At 39.5% G+C, this 19,311-nt stretch overlaps 1 protein-coding gene across 1 annotated transcript in view; it reads right to left on the reverse strand.

Moving 5' to 3' along the window:
- fto (FTO alpha-ketoglutarate dependent dioxygenase) overlaps positions 1-19,311 on the reverse strand; it is a 195,026-nt gene that overhangs the window by 44,239 nt on the left and 131,476 nt on the right. The gene's annotated exons all lie outside the window — the stretch shown is intronic.

A 19,311-nucleotide genomic window follows, 5' to 3' on the forward strand; every position in this document is an offset into this window, starting at 1 on the left:
CCGAAATTAACATTTTGGGACGAAATCAATAATTCTGGATGCACAAGCTCAACAAGCCGACAACCGAAACCGAAAATGACTTTAAATTCTAAAAAATATATTAAATTCTTATTTTAAATTAGTTGTTTGTATAATTGTATTATTATTAGACTTTTTAATTAAATTCAATATTTTTACTGAATCTAAATAAATAAATAAAAATACAAGGCAATAAAATAACCACTATTGTTAAAGGTAACAAACATATAAATAGAAACCTTGGACAGAAAATAGGCCTATATTAAAATAATATTAAATATGTTCATATCTATATATCAATATATTATTCTTCATTCAGTTCTGTACAACAGAATCAGATTTAACAGATGTATTTTTTGACCAATTAATGTATAGTCCTACAAAGCTATTATTATCAGAGCATGTGAGCAGATAGCATGGACTGGATCAGTGAACGAGAGGGTAACGTCATTTTACCAGCGTTGCCCAGCACAGCTATACCACACCATGGCACAGCACAGTAGGACTATTGAAAACAGAAACAAGTCCAGAGAACTTGTGCAGGGGAACATTTTGAGCAGAGAGCGCAGCGCACAAAACAAAGGTACAAAACATGCTGCGCCAGAGTGAAACCTGATCGTTGAACATGGAGGGGCGGGGCGGCATATTTTCGGCCTTTTTCTCTTTCGGCCAAAAACCAAAAATGCCATTTTCTGCGGCAATGAGTGCGCCTGGAAACGGTGGGGCAGATTCGCAGCTCATTGATGCCAGAGGGGAGCGGAGACTGTCACGCATTGTTTACAGTGTCCGTAGGGCTACAGTGTATGACAAAATCACCAGCAGCTACAACAGTGGTGACCAGGGCAATGTGTCACAGCACACAGTTCATTGCAGTCTTCACCAACAACGCATGCAATGGGCCCAATATCATCAAGATCAGACCACAGATGATAGGAAGAAAGTGGCTTGGTCTGATGAATCAAGATTCCTGGTCCATCATGTAGATGGCCGAGCGTGGATACGCCGATTACCAACAGAGGCTATGGCACCTGGATGCACTGTTGGGTGGACACAGGCCGGCGGCGGTGGTGTTATGCTGTGGACAATATTTTCTTGGGACACTTTAGGCCCCATTATCCCAATAGCACAATCCCTGACAGCTGTCAGGTATCTGAACATCGTTGCGGACCAAGTGCACCCATTCATGGCAACACTTTCATGCGTCATGCCACACTGCCAGAACCGTCAAGGAGTGGTTCGGGGAACATGGTGAATTTCTGTTAATGACTTGGCCTCCAAAATTCACCTGACATGAACCCAATCAAACATTTGTGGTCCGACTTGGAAAAGTGGGTTTGCGCTACATCACCACCACCCCGTAATGGAGGACCTGCTGTTGACATTATGGCCCCAGTCTCCAGATACCCTAGGAGACCCATCGCCGCCTCATCGAATCAATGCCTTGCCAAGTGGCCACTGTTTTGCAGGCTAAAGGAGGTCCTACGGGTTATTAGCTAGGTGGTCATAATGTAATATATTACTAATGTTAATAGTATTGAAATGATGTCATAGTAATGTTAAAAACACTCACTGCTTTAGATTGAATAACTTTTGTAACTTTAATAAGGATTCATATTTAATTTATACAGTGAAGACTATGCAGTGTTACTTTCCATTTGATTAGCCTATACTTTATTCAATTTCTGTCTGTTTTTGCAAAAGCCGTTTAATGGCCAGTAAAAACATGTATGGCAGGTCAATTTCACCGGCCATTGGCAGTTGTGGCAAAAAGTTAGTTTTAGGCCCTGTATATGCAGAAATCTTATATAATTTAATAATAACTGAATGTAATAATAAAATATAAACATTATATGTGCGCATTTTTTATTATTCTATAATTACATTTTATTTTTTATAAACACAAATGTTCTATATTTTTACACACAAAAACATACTGTACATACACATATGAAAATATTTAACCAACTGAAATTAAAAGGATCTAATAACTAAGTAATACTCATGAGAAAATAAGAACTAACAGAACTATACACATATACAGACTATACTATGTATATATATATATATATATATATATGTACACAGTATATGAGGAAATCATATTTCAAATGCCTAAAATGTAACTATATCAGTTTTTACATTGCAGTGAAGGAATAGTTTTCAATTTCTGTGAAAAAGTGTTAGCAAACACTAAGAGTTCTAAGAAAAGAAGTTTCCTGGGGTGGTTAACAGTAACTTCAGAGCAGTAGCATGGCTCGGGGTCACTGTTGTTCCATCTTCCACGTCTGTTAGCCTAGAATCATCCCCGACCCCTCCAGACAAGCACACATACACACAAACGCTCAAGAACGCATGGCTACAGAGGCTCCCCTCCTATTAACAAGCCTTTCAAGACAGCTTTCCATCCCTGACTAAAAGCAATCGGCACAAGGCTTGGGCTGGCCTGCCTGCTCAAATCCAGTCATGGATATCAGCAGCTCTGTGCTCTTCGGCTGCTGGGGGCTAGGCTTTAGCCCTATCCAATGCTAAGCTACGATAGGGCGGGACTTCATCATAAGGGATTGTAAAGAGCTGTGACACATTCTTATCCACACCCTGTGCTCTGGCATGACAAAAGTTGGAAGAAATAAATAAATAACTCTACAAAATGTTCCTTTATGTTTAATAGATCATGGTGGAGCCACTTTGAGGAGCTTACCCTTCCTTCAGGACGTCAACTCCATGTTAGGACATCAAAGTTTACTTACTACTACTTCTTCAACACATAAGAAACTTCAAAAATGATGCTGCTCTGATCAGAAGGTTGACAGTGGTTGTGGGCTTCTGTAGACGGAACACTAGAGTTGTTAGCATCACAATTTGACTAGACTACAGATTTAGCTGTTCACACTGATGATACGTTTTGATCAGTCTGCTTAACAAGAAACATCTCCTGAGAATTCATGCATGTCACGGCAATGAAAAGCATAAGTAATCCACCAGAAGTACTGAAAACACTGACGTGCCTTTTGTTGAGGCGGCTTTTGTTTCTTCAACTGGCTGCTGGAAAAATAGCAAATAAAACATGGTTGAGAGCCAGCTGTGATCTCGAACAAAACATCTGATGTTAATGAAGGAAGAGTAACTGGAGATGGTGTATCTCAAACACAACTGGTTTGGGTTAGAAAGAAAAAAACTACCAAGCAGGGAACACTGGGTAGCCTTGGCCCTTCGGAAACAACCAAGGACACCTTATGTTAGACAGAGAAAATTGACGGGTTTATCAGCTCAAAGAAACAGTGACAGGAAACAGATCCCCTAGCAAAGCTAACTTGAACACTATTGCTGAATTTGTTTTCAAGCCACAAAACCGGGAAGCAACTGGTGGGAATTGAGATATGTGGTTCTCTTAAAGTGAAGTACATTCCCAAATAATTATTCCCGATTATTCCAACACATAGTGTTACAATAAATACACATAAATAGAAAATGGCTCTCATGAGTCATTCTTTTTAATGACTCAAAAACATACAGCACAACCAACGTAGCCTGATTCGCAAAATCAATGACACTTATGGGCAGTTTTTTTTTAACAGATTATGGTTGGAATTAGTCATTAAAAATGAAATGTCGACCTTATTTTACAAGGCGTAAGCTATTTCCTGTGAATGATCAAGACTTTCGATTCATTAGCCTCTATAGGTAAATAACTATAAAAGAATGCATTAAACGACAACACTATTTGTGCTACAAACCAGTATTTATAATTACGATAACATTTAAATTAAAGATAAATTTGAAAAATAGCATAACAGACTGTTTTTGTATAACTAATATAGCTGAAAGCAGGTTATATTGCACATTCACGGGTGAAAAAATGTCCATGCCCGCTCTTCTGTAAAAAAAAGAAGGTGCCCATCTGGGTAACACTTTATAATAACTGCATGCTATTAATCATTTGTTAAGCATGAGTAAACAGTTAATTCATCATTTATAAAGCATTAATAGACATTAATAAGCAGTTTATAAATACAGCTATAAACGCTTTTTTTCTTGATTTATAAGCATATCTATAATGCGTTTAATAATTGTATTTTCATACTTTGTTAATGATCTATTAATAATTTCTAAATGAAGTATAGCATTATTTACAAACAAGAGTTGTCAATCATTCATAAGATCACTTAGAAAGTGTAAGTAAATGTAGTAAATACAGGTAGTTATAAAGCATTTAGTAGTGGTCAGTTAACTCTTTTGTGAGCTCATCTAAAGTGAGGACTATTCATTCCTTGTAAAGCATTTATAAAGGAGATTTTAAGGCGCATCAATCTTCTAAACAGTAAAATGTAACAAACACAACACAGTGATACAGAACATAGAAATATTTAACAGCCTTTAAATCTCCTTTATAAATGCTTTACTAAGCATGAATAGTCCTCACTTTAGATGAGCTCACAAACATAGTTAACTGACCACTACTAAATGCTTTATAACTACCCGAATTAACCCTGAATTACAGCATAAATACATGTTAATAAAGCATTTATTAACACACTAAGTAACTATTACTATATGTCTGAATAATAATATGTATGAATGTACATTTAAATAGTTTATTAATCATTTACTTACACGTTCTAAGTAATCTTATGAACCACTGAAAACTCTTAAATAACTGGTTTATAAAAAATGCAATTATTCATTTAGAAATAATAAATTGATCATTAATAAAGGATGAAAATACAATTATTAAATAAATTATGGATATGCTTGTAAATCAAGAAGAAAGCATTTATAGCTGTATTTATAAACTGCTTATTAATGTCTATTAATGCTTTATGAATGATGAATTAACTGTTTACTCATGCTTAACTAATGATTATTAGCGTGTAGTTATTATAAAGTGTTACCCATATCTGAATTGAAAAGTAATTAACTAATTGGAATCGATACCCAGCCCTCAACTAAAAATACAGTCGATAAATAAATATCAGCATAGTTCTGCAGTCAAATTTGTAACTATATAAATTAACTATTAAGCTGAATAGAAAGGCCTGAAAATGACATTCTAATGGATTTAAATTGATGAAACATTCGACAAATATTTGGCAAACTGTTTTGAAACCTCTGGAGACTAACATAAGTGTTTTTAGAGTGGCACACACAAGAAAGCAAAGTGAGAGACGCTTTAGGGATGTGGGTTTGACAACGAGCCGGAAGCTACTGATGAAATTGGAGGATTACTGGAACCGGGGTCTTCTGGGACTAGGGTTTGAGATTGTTGGTGATGGACTAAATTCAATCGAGGAACAGGGTTGGGTAACATGAACTGGACAGAAATGAGCTCCAATACTGTAAGAGGGGTTTGGGGGTTTTATGGATTAATTCAGTGGAGGTTGCCTATTACTGTTTGAGTGTCAGTTGGACAGTTTGTCTTTCCTTTATCCTGTCATTTTGCAGTTTTGAATATTTGAGAAGAGAGGGTCTTCTCGATGGACTCTGACAGGATTATGGGGGGCTGTGCCACATTCTGGTCAAATAGCTCAGTGGCAAAGCTGAGAGCTATTAGGAGGTGATTAGGTAACCGGTGGCTGTTTACAAAGGTTGAGCCCAGGGGCTGAGCTGGATAACAAGCACTGGGATGGAATCTGCAGAGCCTGATCCGGCCGACTTGAAGGCTTCAGCTTGTATCCGCTAGCAACTGTCACTATGACCCCATCAGCCAGTCAACAGAGCAACTCCTTAAGATGCGGTAATCCAGAGAAACAGTAGTCTGGCAGAAGTGCCAAGGGTTATGCCAGGCAGAGGTTAGTATGCAGCCATCACAGCGTGTACGGGAGGAGGAGCAGGCCACGGTGACCCTGAACAGGAGTGAGAGAAGCATGTGTTTCTTCGTGTGGGAGGGCGTCATTAAAACCCAAACTTCTGATCAGGGTCTTAATGAGGTCTATGTGCCTGTCCACCTATACGGAGCAAGAACCATTTCAAAGGATAGATGAGGAGGAGTAGGTCAGAGCTTCAGATGGAGAGAAAGACGGAGAGATCGGGAGTGAGACGAGAGAAAGGGGAAGAGGCGCACTATCTGGCTTGGCACCTAATCAAAGGGATTAGGGTTTGAAGAAGCCAAGCCTACAGGTTATCCTTCAGGAAGCATACCAAGTAGTTATCAAAAACACCTCGGTTCAAAGCAGCTCAATTTTCCTATATTTCCCGTTTGGCCCAAGCCTCCAGGGTTTGTTTCTAGCTAATAAAGGGTGTCAGAGATGTTTGTACTTGCATGCATGCTCTAGGAGACAAAGAGAGAGAGAGAGAGAGAGAGAGAGAGAGAGAGAGAGAGAGAGAGAGAGAGAGAGAGAGAGAGAGAGAGAGAGAGAGAGAGAGAGAGAGATAGAGAGATAGAGAGATAGAGAGATAGAGAGATAGAGAGATAGAGAGATAGAGAGAGAGAGAGAGAGAGAGAGAGAGAGAGAGAGAGAGAGAGAGAGAGAGAGAGAGAGAGAGAGAGAGAGAGAGAGAAGAGAAAGAGAAAGAGAAAGAGAAGTGTGTTTAAATGTAGTCCATGTCTTTCCTCATTCTCACAGCACAATCAATCACCCTGAAGACAGTCGGGGAGAAACGTGAGATGCCTGTGTCTCTGACTAGGAGATTTAGCACAAAACAAGCAGTGCAGGTAGTCAGTCAAATCTATAACCTGTGATTAACCTGTCACAGATAGTGTGCATGTACATTTAGGATACTGTATTTTTCCAAAAATCAGATTCATTAGATATTTTGTATGCAATGTTAATCACATCAATGAAATTACTGACAAAAAACATTTGCTAACAAAGGGTTTTTGGATTTTTATGATTGATTCAAATAATATTGCAAAAGTTTGAAGTTCCGTTTGTTTTAAGAAATGAATACATTTATTCAGCAAGGATGCATTAAATTGATTTTTTAAAAATGGACAAATACGTAAAGATTTACATTTTTACAAAATATTACATTTACAAAAGATTTCATATTCTACATTCATGCTTTTTTTTACTTTCTATTAATTTTCAGAAAAAAATTGTATTGTACTGTACAAAAATGTACAGGTTTTACACAAATATTAAGCAGCACAACTGTCTTCTTCAACTGTGATAATAATAATACATTTTTGAGCACCAAATCATCATATCACAATGATTTCTGAAGGATCATGTGACGCTGAATACTGGAATAATGACTGATGAAAATTTGTATTTGTTATAAATTATAGGAATTAATGGAATAAATTAAGGAATAAATTATATTTAAATAAATGATATAAAAATAATATTTCAAAATATTACAGTTTTTACTATTTTTAATCAAATAAATCCATCCTTGGTGAAAATAAATGTCTTCTTTCAAAAACAAACAAACAAACTAATCTTATCAAACTTTTGAACTGTAGTGCATACAAAACACGAATGTAATATTACAAATTGCATCTGCACAAGATGATTTGCATGCAATTTTAACTCAAGCCAGAATGTGCATGCTGGTTTAATTTTGCACTGACTAAAATCAATAAATAGGATATGACAAATTATTAACCAAATTTAAAGCATATTTCACGTCAAAAAAGACAAAAAGTGTAACTAAGACGATGTAAAATTGAACACTGCTTGCTGCCATGATGTCGAGCTGTAATAGCTCAGGGCATAATGTTTGGCACCAACACACTTAAGCATTAAGCACAAACGCCATTGTCTTAAGCATTTAAAAACCCATCCTTTGGTAGCTCCTTCAACAGTTTACACTACCCAAATCTGAAGGATCCCGATTTGCAGACGTACATTACTGGGGCCTAGACCTGCCAAAGCCGAGGTATGGCTTCAATAGAGCCATCCATCTGTCTGCTGTTAGTGCCATTACATCCAGATGGGCCTTTAATTGTATTTCTGTCCAAATTGCAAAATAGCTACTTGGAAAAGAAGCTAAAATAACATACAAACAACAGCAACTATGATAACAAGAAGAGCTGGAGTGGAATGGAAAAGAGATCAAAACCACGGCTTACAAATTTCACCGCCGCCCTTTGAAAGCGGATCCCCTAACATTACAGCAACGTATTGATTTACTCGGCAATTTGGTGTCTCTCTCCCCACGCCAGAGCACCGACCTGAACCGCACAGGAGGTCCCACAAATAGCAGTCGTCTGATTTTTCCAAAACATAAAAGATTAATACCTTTATTCTTTACAGAGGGAGTAGGAGTGGAAAACAAGGCAGAAAAAAAAACAAGGAAAGTAATAATATAAGGGAGGTCAAATTGGTATTTGGAGAAAGTGAGTTAGTGAGCAAAATTAGATATCCAGACCCAGAGGTAACTTTAATAAGAGATAAGAAGAAAATGTCTGACTTTTGTGCACAGGATTGAAAACGTGATTTCGGAAAAGAAAGCCTCCGCTCCTCTTGACAAACACAATCTCATCCAACAGAGAAGTCGTTGTACTTGAACAGGGAGTAATTTATTCAGTAGCTCATTCTAGCCATTAGAACATGGAGGACAGATTAGTTCTGGCACAAGAACAAACACTTTAAAGCGAGGCAATAAAATCAAGAACAACAAATCGATAGCATATTTTAAGTTCAAAATCAAAGAGCCGAATAGATGCGGTCAAAATCTTCTTCTCACAGGAAAACCCGACTAACCTTTAAAATTCCACCAATAGTTTATATTGCTATCCTGTTCTGCAGTTAAAAACCTAATTCTTCCAATCTAACAGCATGGCTCCAATACACCTTTCTAGTAAAGAGTTTTAAGAGCCAAACATTTCATTCCAGAAAATAAAAATTACAGACTCACAGGATGGGCCAACAACACATGGGCTAAATATAGCGTTCGCTAACTAGACACTTGGGTAAGAAAAAAAAAAAAAAAAAGAAAAAAAAAGTGATACCTGGTCCAATTCCCAACTCCCATTAGGAAAGGTTACTCTTTTCACTCCTACCTCACTACACTCTATTAAATACTTATTAAAGGTGCAATAAATGGTGATATAAAGCAGTTATGAGCACCCCGGGCCAACATGTGTCTGAAAGTGCTGTTTATGAGATGAGTACAGACCGCAGCTTATCATCACAAGGAAGCTCACAACTGTGTAGCTAACAAAGCAGCTATTAATTTCAATTTAGCCTGATTCTTGATGTGTAAATAGCATTGGGGCACGTTAAACATAAACAGCCGCTAATTGGAGAAAAACAGCTAAGCGACATATAGAGTATGAATTAAAAGCAGTCTCTGTATGACATTGTGACAGTGCTTCACAGCGGGGCTTTGATGGCATGATTTAGTCTGTAATGAATATGAGCTTCAGAGCATATTCACTGATACATAAAACATATCCTTACTTACTCCATCCCCCCTTGACCAAACGCTTCTTATCCAATTTACCCAAGCAAGATAATATGTACTGTACATAAACATCTCAAACTCATTCAGATATTTTTGCAGGAGTCTGCGCTGCATATTTAAACTGATATGTGGTGTATTTTCATCTGTGAGCGTTTTGAAAAGGCTTGTCCATAATAAATGTGAGTCCTTTAAGCCATGTTTACCATTACACAATATCAATCCTCTGACAATCAAACGCTGCTTACGCCACATTCCACAGGACATGAGGATCTGAATTATTCACTCCGCCATCACTAGCAATGATTCGTACTCGCAAAGATAAAAACGCAAACGCATACATGCTCAAACGTGCACATGTGATGCAGTACCGATATTAAAAAATGAAGAACAGTTCGACTGACAGCTGAATTCTTTTGAACCCTGAAACTTGTGCTGTTTTTCTCTTCATGCTAATAATAGTTTTGTGTCCCTACTAAGATCATCCTATATATTACTTTATTTATAGGCATACCACGTTTTTTTTTTTTTTTTTTTTTTTTTTTATAATAAAAACACCATATGAAATGAAGATAACTGATTAAATAATTAATTTCATTTTTTAAAAGCAAATATATAAATACATAAATAAATCAGACTAGGTTCCCAGGTGGCTCCAAGACAAGAACCTCTCTGTACAGTATGCATAATTCACAACTGAAGATCTGTGTTTTAAATGCTGCTGAAATATAAATGCAGCATATGCTAATTTGACTGCTAGCTCTTTCACGCTCTTATTTGGGCAATTTGGGTGTAAAGAGTCAAAAAGAGAGGGAAAGATCACAAAATATGAGGCAAGTTTTGAGGGTTCTTGGTGATGTTTGGAGCATGATTAGAAATAACAAGATTAAAATGTGGCTAATCTGTAGTTTAAGGCTGTTTTCACACTTGGTTCAACTGTTTGATTCAAACTTGAGGTTGCTTTCCCACTTTTGGACTTCAGTATGTTTGCAGCATCAAGGTCAAGGTGAGTACTAGCAGCAGATGTTTACCATTGTAAATTGGTTATGAAAGATGACGGAACATCACTTAAGTAAATTAATAACTTTTTTAAAACAAAAATGAAACATCACTGAACTTACTTAAGCTGGACTGTGACGCTATTTTCTTCTGGAAACAAACTTTTTTGCATTATTTTCCTGTTATCTCTTTAAGCTGCTTTAAAACAATCTGTATTGTAAAAAGCGCTATATAAATAAATGTGACTTGACTTCCACACCAACTAAACTACGGTGACAAATGGACTCTGGTTCGCTCCAAAAGCACCCAAGAGACACCAACAGAGATTTGTTACCGTTTACATCATTTTTATTGTTGGCCAGCTGATTTTTGATCAGCATACTGATTGCAGAATGTTTAAATAAAATAGGACAGCCATATGGTCTTTATTCTAAAACGGGATCCATATATAACCTGAGAAGAGCGATGAAAGAGAGAGAGGAGAGTGGGATTTGTTTATAAAAGAATGAGAAGTGCATTTATCTATAGTGCGTTAAGTTGATTGACTTCACTAGAGTGAAATCCCAGCAGTGACTCCTAACAGAGACAACCTGCAGTGCTGCCAACCTGCTCTTCCTCTCTCTCTCTCTCTCTGTAAGTATCTCCCAGATGACTGGCCAATCACCAACATATGGCAGAAACCAAACCTTCATACCTCCTAATGATGCACTCAAAAACCTACACGCACACAAAAAAACATAGTTAAAGATGATCCCCGTCTATCCAGTGTGTGGTGCAAGTCAGTGAAGTTAGTGTAATAGTGTGTGACCTCTGAGTCTGCATGGTGCATGCGAAATTGACAGAGTGCTAAGTGTGGCACTCACTAGCTGGCCTGCTCTAATTAAGGAGGAACAGCATGCCACAGTCTGATGCTCCAAATGGCACCATATGTTTTCCCAGACTAACCGGCCGAATAAATGCCATTTAGCACACGGGATCTACAGCACTGAGTCTGATACACAGACTCTAAGTGTCTTATAAAAGCACAGAGACCCCCCTCACATCAGCCTCAGCTGCCTGCAATTTAAATCAGCCCTGATTACAATGCAATAGAAACACTCCTTCGTGTACCGATTAACCATTTACAAACCTGCAGTTTTTTTAGGAAAGAAAAGAGAAAGAGTATAAAAAAAAACTAAAATGAGAGAGGAACACAGAAGAACCGCAAAAGAGAAGTACTACAGAAAAGAGGGGTTTGGTTTATCAGGAACATCTCTCCCATATATAATGGAATGGAAAAAATTGGAAGCATGGAAAATGCTTCGCACATGACATGCAGGGAAGAAATATGTATAAATCGTGGCCACGAATTAACAATTTGTTCCCACGACTTCTACGTCTGCACGTTTTACTGATTCGTTCCTTCATTTTAATTAAATCGTCCACATGATATAATGATAAATCGTGGCCATGTTGTAATACTTGTTGTTATACTTTGTTCCCTTGTTTTAGTTAAATCAAAATGAGGGAACGAATTAGTAGCCTACAACATAGCCACGATTTACTAAATCGAGGGAACTTATTAAGTCATGGGAACAAATTTTGGCCACGATTCAACTAAAGCGAGTAATGATGCTCCGAATGATCAGCTACCGATCGATCACCATCAACGGATTATCGCTTTGGGAAGGTTGATGTGGTCTCTATAAAGGCCATCCTCATAAACCGATCTCATGCTGATGACGCATAAAGATGCGCAGCTGCTGTGAGAGGTATGGCATGACATGCAGTGTTGCTGTCTCAATCTCTGAGAGATTAAGTGTGTGCAATGTACTGTAGCGTGGGTAAAATAATTATAATGCTACAGGTGAGGTACAATTCATATTTCTTTATGAAATAACTTACAAAGTAATTTGAAATCTTTCTGTGTTACTTTATTTCACAAACAGCGCAAGTGAATCACCGCGCGCTCTCTCTCTTTCCCTCTCAAAATGGCTTCACATCACCACATCTTGTCTGCACTATAAGCGAGCTGCACAGTTGACACATGAATTGTCACTTGCACAATCGAGGCAGTGTCGCATCGTCACTAAAGTTTATAATTTAATATAACTTTTTAAGTCTTGCAAGTGTTTAAACCTCAACACTCATGCGCTATCCTAGAGATGGACTAAGCACACTAAAAGCGCACACACATAAGGCCGCCACACAAACAGCTTGCGAGTACCAAATTGCGCTTAAATGGTCAGATACACACAAATGTATGTACAAAATTACCGTCTTGATGAGTATGCACGTAAATGGTTGGTTTTGTGAAGAGTTGAGAAAGTATATTGAGATTGATTTCCATTACACGAGAGTAGATGTTAAACCTCATGCTGATTTGTACTCTGCTTTCGCCAAGATAAGCACAAACTAAGACGTAGCTTTACAGTAACCTATGCTTCTCTCTCTCCATCTCTCCATCCATTTACGCTTCTATCCATATGGTGATGTGAATCTCCTTCTGTCCAGCGTTAACGGCTGCAGTATACTTGGCACGTCAGTACACAAAACGGCTGCAACTACAGTGTGGTCTCCCCAGTGGACCAGCACGACAACCGTCTGGATTGAGCAGAGTAGGGGACATCTCTAGGGTCTTCAAGTGGGCACCTTCCGTCCTCAGTGTTTCGTCGACTAGCCCACGACACCTCAAGAGGGCTCGACAGTGACTCTGGCGTCCCAGAGTCAGCCCCCTCCGTCCCCCACTCAACTCAGCCCAGCTTACTGACCTTTACATCCCTCCTGCTACTGAGGTTGCTCCTTCCTCGTAGTTCACGTGTGACCTAACCGCAATCTCACAATCGCAACCCAACCATACGCGCCAACCCGTTTGACTAAGGATATCGAGCCCCACTGTCGTCGTTAAAGTGTTCAGTGGCAACGGTTCCGTATGGCATACTACCTACCGCAAAACACAATATCTGCCCATACACCAACCCTCATTCACGCAATATACACAGGTACATAATAACTGTAATTACTATGCAAAGTAGTGCTGCACAATTAATCGTATCGCAATCGTAATCGCGATGTCAAACCTATGTGATTATATAACGCAAAATGCCGTGATTTTATTTGAAATAAACAAATTAGGGCTATTAACACAGCATCTCTTCTTTTTTGTCATCCTTTGACTAGTGTTACATGATCCCGCTCTTATTCGTGCAAATGCTTTAAACCATTTTGCACGACAAGAAGTCAAAAGAGAGCGCGCTGCCTGTGAATGTCCTGAATGTGACTCACAGAAAAACGCGCGCCAGTATAATGCGCATGCACAGACCGCGTGCCAGAATACAGTTCTCTTTCGAGCTTGAACGAACAATAACACACACACAATTATGCCAAAATGTCGTTTTGTCGATTATCTTCATAACATAAAAGCAGTCTTATGATGGACGAAAGGGTTGTGCTTGTGAGAGAATGAGGCGCGTGTGAGATCCGCGTCTCGGCAACGGCTGCTCTTAAAGGGCCGGCAGCGAATAAAGCGTTCAGTCGGTAAAGTTAATCAAATAACAAAGGGAACAGAAAATTACTCACTGCTCTTGACTAAAGAAGTTTTGTAGCTTTAATAAGGATTAGTCTATATATAATTTATAATTCATGCAGCGCAGACTGTTTGATAACTTTATTCAATTTCTGTATATAAATCTGTATATTAATCCTCAATCCTACCTGTTAAGACAGGAAGGGCACAGGTAAATATGGCATTTATTATGGGTTTATGTGAGGATTGTTTGAAGTTCACTTAATTTAAAAGCTGTTATTTTTTTTAAGCCTAATAAATATTTTAAAAGTTGATAGCTTTCAATTGTATTGATGGAATCACTGTAATGTTGGATGGCTATAATTAACGTTTAAAATGTGGGGGGTGTCGTCATTTTTATCAATGGTTTATTGATCATTATAGGCGTTATCAATCATTTAGTTGTTGTTGCTAGTTTGAGTTGAGAAATACACATTAATACACAGAATGATCACTAATCTGTGTGTGCATTTTACTTTAGAACCAAGCAAGTTGACTCATGAAACCATTTGTTTATTATATCGCAATCGCATATCGCAATCGCAATATTGACCTCATTAATCGCAATATGACATTTTCCCCAAATCGTGCAGCCCTAATGCAAAGCATACAAATAAACCAACAGGTTCTTCGAGTTTTTCAAGAATTCTACGAAACCATAGCGTGGCGGCCTGAACACAGCCAGCCAGAATCTTTCCGTCTCAACCACAGCCAGTTGCTGCTCCTTTCTGCTGCTTCAGATAAGTTCTTTACTGTGCGACGCAACTCTTGGCCACTGAACTCCTGAATCTGAGGAACCGGGTTGTAGAGTGTGCCACAAATACTCGACAGCCCACTTCCACTGGATAAACCTGGACTCTCCATCCTCGCTGTTCTGCTTCAGTGGCCAGATGAGGATACCGCAGTTTCTTCCTCTCATATGTCTCATCTACAGCATCCTCCCATGGCACTGTTAACTCTATCAGTTGAACAATGCGTGCTGATCCAGACCACAAAACAATATCTGGTCGGAGGTTAGTGGTGGCAATCTCAAGTGGAAAAATAAGCCGTTGATCAAGATCAGCCAGCATTTTCCAGTCCCTAGCAGCTTCCAGTTGTCCTGGGCGAGAATTGGTTTTAACACCTTTTCTTGGTGGTTGCTCGCCTGGGCGGAGGAATATTGTCTTCTGTGTGTAATGTTTTGCTAGAACAGGCGGCAACTTATTGGTCATATTGCGCTTGCCTTCCAATGCTAAAGCCAAACATCGCAGTACTTGGTCATGGCGCCAAGTAAACCGACCTTGGCTAAGAGCCACCTTACATCCTGTCAAAATGTGCCTTAATGTGGCAGGTGATGAACACAAAGGACAAGAGGGATCCTCTCCTACCCAGAGGTTTAGGTTCTGTGGTGATGGGAGAACATCATTAGCCTGGTAATACCAAACTCTGCTACTTCGCTTTGCTTCGTAGACAGAGTCTGGAATGGCATAATTGAAAAGTGTTTTCTTTCTCGCGGGGGGGTGCTTGTCTGAAGTATAAAATCATTGGTTACCCGTAAGCCAATCACATAACGCAATCACCTCTCTCTCCAACTTAAACATCACCTCCATTCAAAATGTTTAGCAAACACTCTTCTTGTTCCGGCTTCAGTTTGCAAATGCCGGGAATATTCTCCACAACAGAGCGAATTGCATCCCGTATCTCCATATCCGCGGTCGTTTTCGATTTCCCTAACCTAAAATACAATCTTAAACTCTGCGCTTAGCGTCTACGTCACGGCTCTCAGCCCGCCCTGTGTTCGTTGATTGGACGGCTGTTTTCAGGCCGGAGGAAAACTGAGAGTTAGGTCGCTATCTCAGACTGAGTACAGAAGCGAACTGAAATTGAGCGGAAGTACGAAGTCTGACGTAGTCAGGCTAGAACATCATATGTCGACCTGATAAGGAAACTGATCCTACTCTCTTCCATTGACCAAAGGTCTTGCCAGCCCATCTTGCGTTGTTCCACACTCTCCCATCTCTTCCACTCTCCCTGCTTGGCCTAGGAAATGGCCTTTATACACCTCATCCTCTCCTCCTGCTTTCGCACCTCGTTAACTACCAGCTTTCTCTGAGCTGGGCCTGCCTTGTGCCATTTAGGAGGAGCTAAACTGAGCCCAAAACCCCCTCTTCCATGCTGTACCTGTCCCATGATATCACCAATTTGAAGGGCAGCCTTTGCCTCTACCACAGATTTCTTTGCTGACCACTTCCTACCAGTTTTAAACACAGGTGCTGCCTCCCTTACACATTTGTCACATGACTCTACTAGGGTAATTTCCAGTCTGACCTTGGCGCACTTAAACTCCTCGGTTAAAGCAGAGACTGGCAGCTGCATTATTCCTTTACTATAAAGTCCCACTCTGCTGAGGCAGCGTGGAACTCCCAACCATTTCCTGATGTATGAACTTATTAACGCTTCCAGCTTATCCACTGTTATCAAAGAAACCTCATACACAGTCGGTGGCCACAGCAACCTCGGCAGTAGACCAAACTGAAAGCACCAGAGTTTTAGTTTGCCTGGTAGAGCACAGCTGTTTATGCTCTTCAACCCTTCCACTGCTTGTCGTCTAACTTCTCCCACTCGAACTGTGTCCTTTAGATCCCCATCGTACCATCTCCCAAGACTCTTCACTGGCTTCTCAGAAACTGTTGGTATTGCCTCACCATTAATGAAGAATGTTTTATCTGCTACCTTTACTTTAACTATCGAGATGCTCCTTGATTTAGAGGGCTTAAATTGCATTCTTGCCCATTCAATATTATCAGTTAACTTACCCAATAACCGATTACTGCAGGCTACTGTTGTAGTCATTGTTGTCATGTCATCCATGTATGCTCTGATTGGTGGTAGTCACAACCCAGAAGCCAAGCGCTCTCCTCCTACTACCCATTTTGATGCTCTAATGATTACTTCCATTGCCATGGTAAAAGCCAGTGGAGAAATGGTTCATCCTGCCATTATTCCAACCTCTAAGCATTGCCATGCAGTGCTGAATTCTGGAGTTGAGAAACTAAATTGCAAATCTCCAAAATAGGCTTTCACTAAATTTGTTATTGACATTGGTACTCTGAAAAAATCAAATGCTGCCCAAAGAAGCTCATGCGGCACTGAACCATATGCATTAGCCAAATCCAGGAATGTCACATGGAGCTCCTTCTCCTTTTTAGCTGATTGAATTTGTTGCCAGATAACATTGATGTGTTCTAAGCATCCTGAGAAGCCAAGAATGCCCGCTTTTTGAACTGAAGTGTCAATGAAGCCATTCTTTAATAGGTAGGTGGACAATCTCTGAGCAATAATGCTGAAGAAAATCTTACCTTCAACGTTTAATAGCGAAATAGGACGAAACTGACTGATGCTTGTAGCATCTTTTTCTTTAGGTATAAAGACTCCACCTGCTCTGCGCCATGCTCTAGGTACAACCTGTTTTTCCCATGCCACTTTTATCAATTTCCACAGAATTCGTAGAACTCCTGAAGCACTCTTGTACACTCTGTACGGAACTCCATTAGGCCCTGGAGATGATGAAGCCCTTGCCTTTCTCACAGCCTGCTCTACCTCTTTCCACTTAGGTGCACAGACTTCCATTTGGTATTCTGGTGGATTGATAGGTGGGATGTCTGATGGACTTGACATAGGCTCATACCTTTTTTCATCTGTATGCGTTTCCTCCAAATATCTCTCTAGCTCAACCCTAGATGTTTTTAAGATGCCATTCTTCTCACGGGTGAATAACTTCTTTACAAATTTAAATGGGTCTTTATAGAAATTAGCCCTCGCACGTTCCTTCTTTTTGTAGCGTTTACGTAGGTGCTCAGCTCTGCATAATGTTGCCAGCTTATCTTTTATGGTCCTTTGTAAGAGATCCCCTCCTTCTGACTTTGTTCTGCTCTTTGCCATTGCTTCCTCAGCTGTCTCCTGTCTCTAACTAAACCTTCAATTTTCTGCTTCCGTCTAGACATTCCAGGAGTAGTTTGTACTTTTTCCTTCCTTTTTTCCACACCAAACCTCTCACTTCCATATGCGTAAATGATGTCCCCAAATTTATCCAGCTTCTTTTCAACTGTACCAGTTAATCTTTCCAATGCGAAACATAGATCTGTGTTTACCGTGTCCCATGCAGTTTTCTCACAAGCTCTTGGCCATCTAACTCCAGGCCTATGCCCATTGAGGTTCTTTTCTCTCTTATGCTGGTTAGTCTGACCGGGTTCACAAGTATCAATATGTTCATCACCAACTGTGCAAACCCTCCTCTCCTCTATGACAGGGGTGCTGATATCCTGCGAGCTGTGGTTTGCTTCCTGTCGCTGGATTTCATTTGACTCACTTGACTGACTTCGTAAGAAGTACTGATCAATGCGAGGCCCTTGTCCCTTCTCCCTCAAGCATTTCATTTTCCCTTGATGAATCTTCAAACCCCTGACCGTTGTCGCCTTGCTCCAGCCACAGACACAAGCTTGGAGTTCAATGACTTTACTAACTGCAGATCTTGAACTAGTTTTACTCTCCATACTCATATCCGTTTCCATTCCTAAGTCGTTAACCATGTTGTCCAACATTGAGTCATCTTCCGCCCCCGCTCTCGCAGACTCTAGGGGTATTTTTCTCCTGTCAGCTGTCTCTTCAGGCTGTCACAAGGTCTTTCCCTTGTTGCCAGCAGCACTATTCACCGCAGTCACTGGACGTATCCAGATCTTCATGATTTCCATTACACAGAAATTATATTGGAACTGTGCAGCTTTTAAAGTGACAGCAGCCTAATACAATACAATATTTATTTATAAGGCAAATTTAAAAACAACCAAGGCTGATCAAAGTGCCGTACAGGACGGAATAAAACAAAATAATAATAAAAACTACCAACAAAGGAAAACACAACAATAGATAAACCATAAATACCAAAATTAAGCAGTATTAAAGGCCAAGGAAAATAAGTATGTCTTTAAAGAAGATTTGAAGGAGGAAACAGACGAGGCTAATCTAATGTGGAGAGGTAGGCTATTCCAAAGTTTAGGGCCCGCAGTTGCGAGGGCCCGCAGTTGCGAAGGCGCGATCACCTCGCTTTTTAAGTCTAGATCTAGGCACGATGAGTAGACATTGATTGCTAGATCTCAGACTTCTCTGATAATCCTGCTGCTGTCTCTGATTTTTTCTTTGTCTATTGTTGTTTGACTGAATGACTAACTTTTGTAACCTTAATTGTAAGGATTAATCTGTAATTAATTAATTCATGGAAGACCATCCAGTAGTATTTTTCATTTGATTCCTTAAATTTCTTTATTTCTTACCTCAATACTACTGTTAGACCTACCTGAAAAAAAAAATGAAAGCACCATTTATTTTATTTGTATATTTATTTGTATCTTTGCTGTGTGTAAGCTACT

This window comes from Rhinichthys klamathensis, unplaced genomic scaffold (genome assembly GCF_029890125.1).
Source record: "Rhinichthys klamathensis goyatoka isolate OS25496 unplaced genomic scaffold, OSU_Roscu_1.1 h1tg000232l_1, whole genome shotgun sequence".
NCBI lineage: Eukaryota > Metazoa > Chordata > Actinopteri > Cypriniformes > Leuciscidae > Rhinichthys > Rhinichthys klamathensis.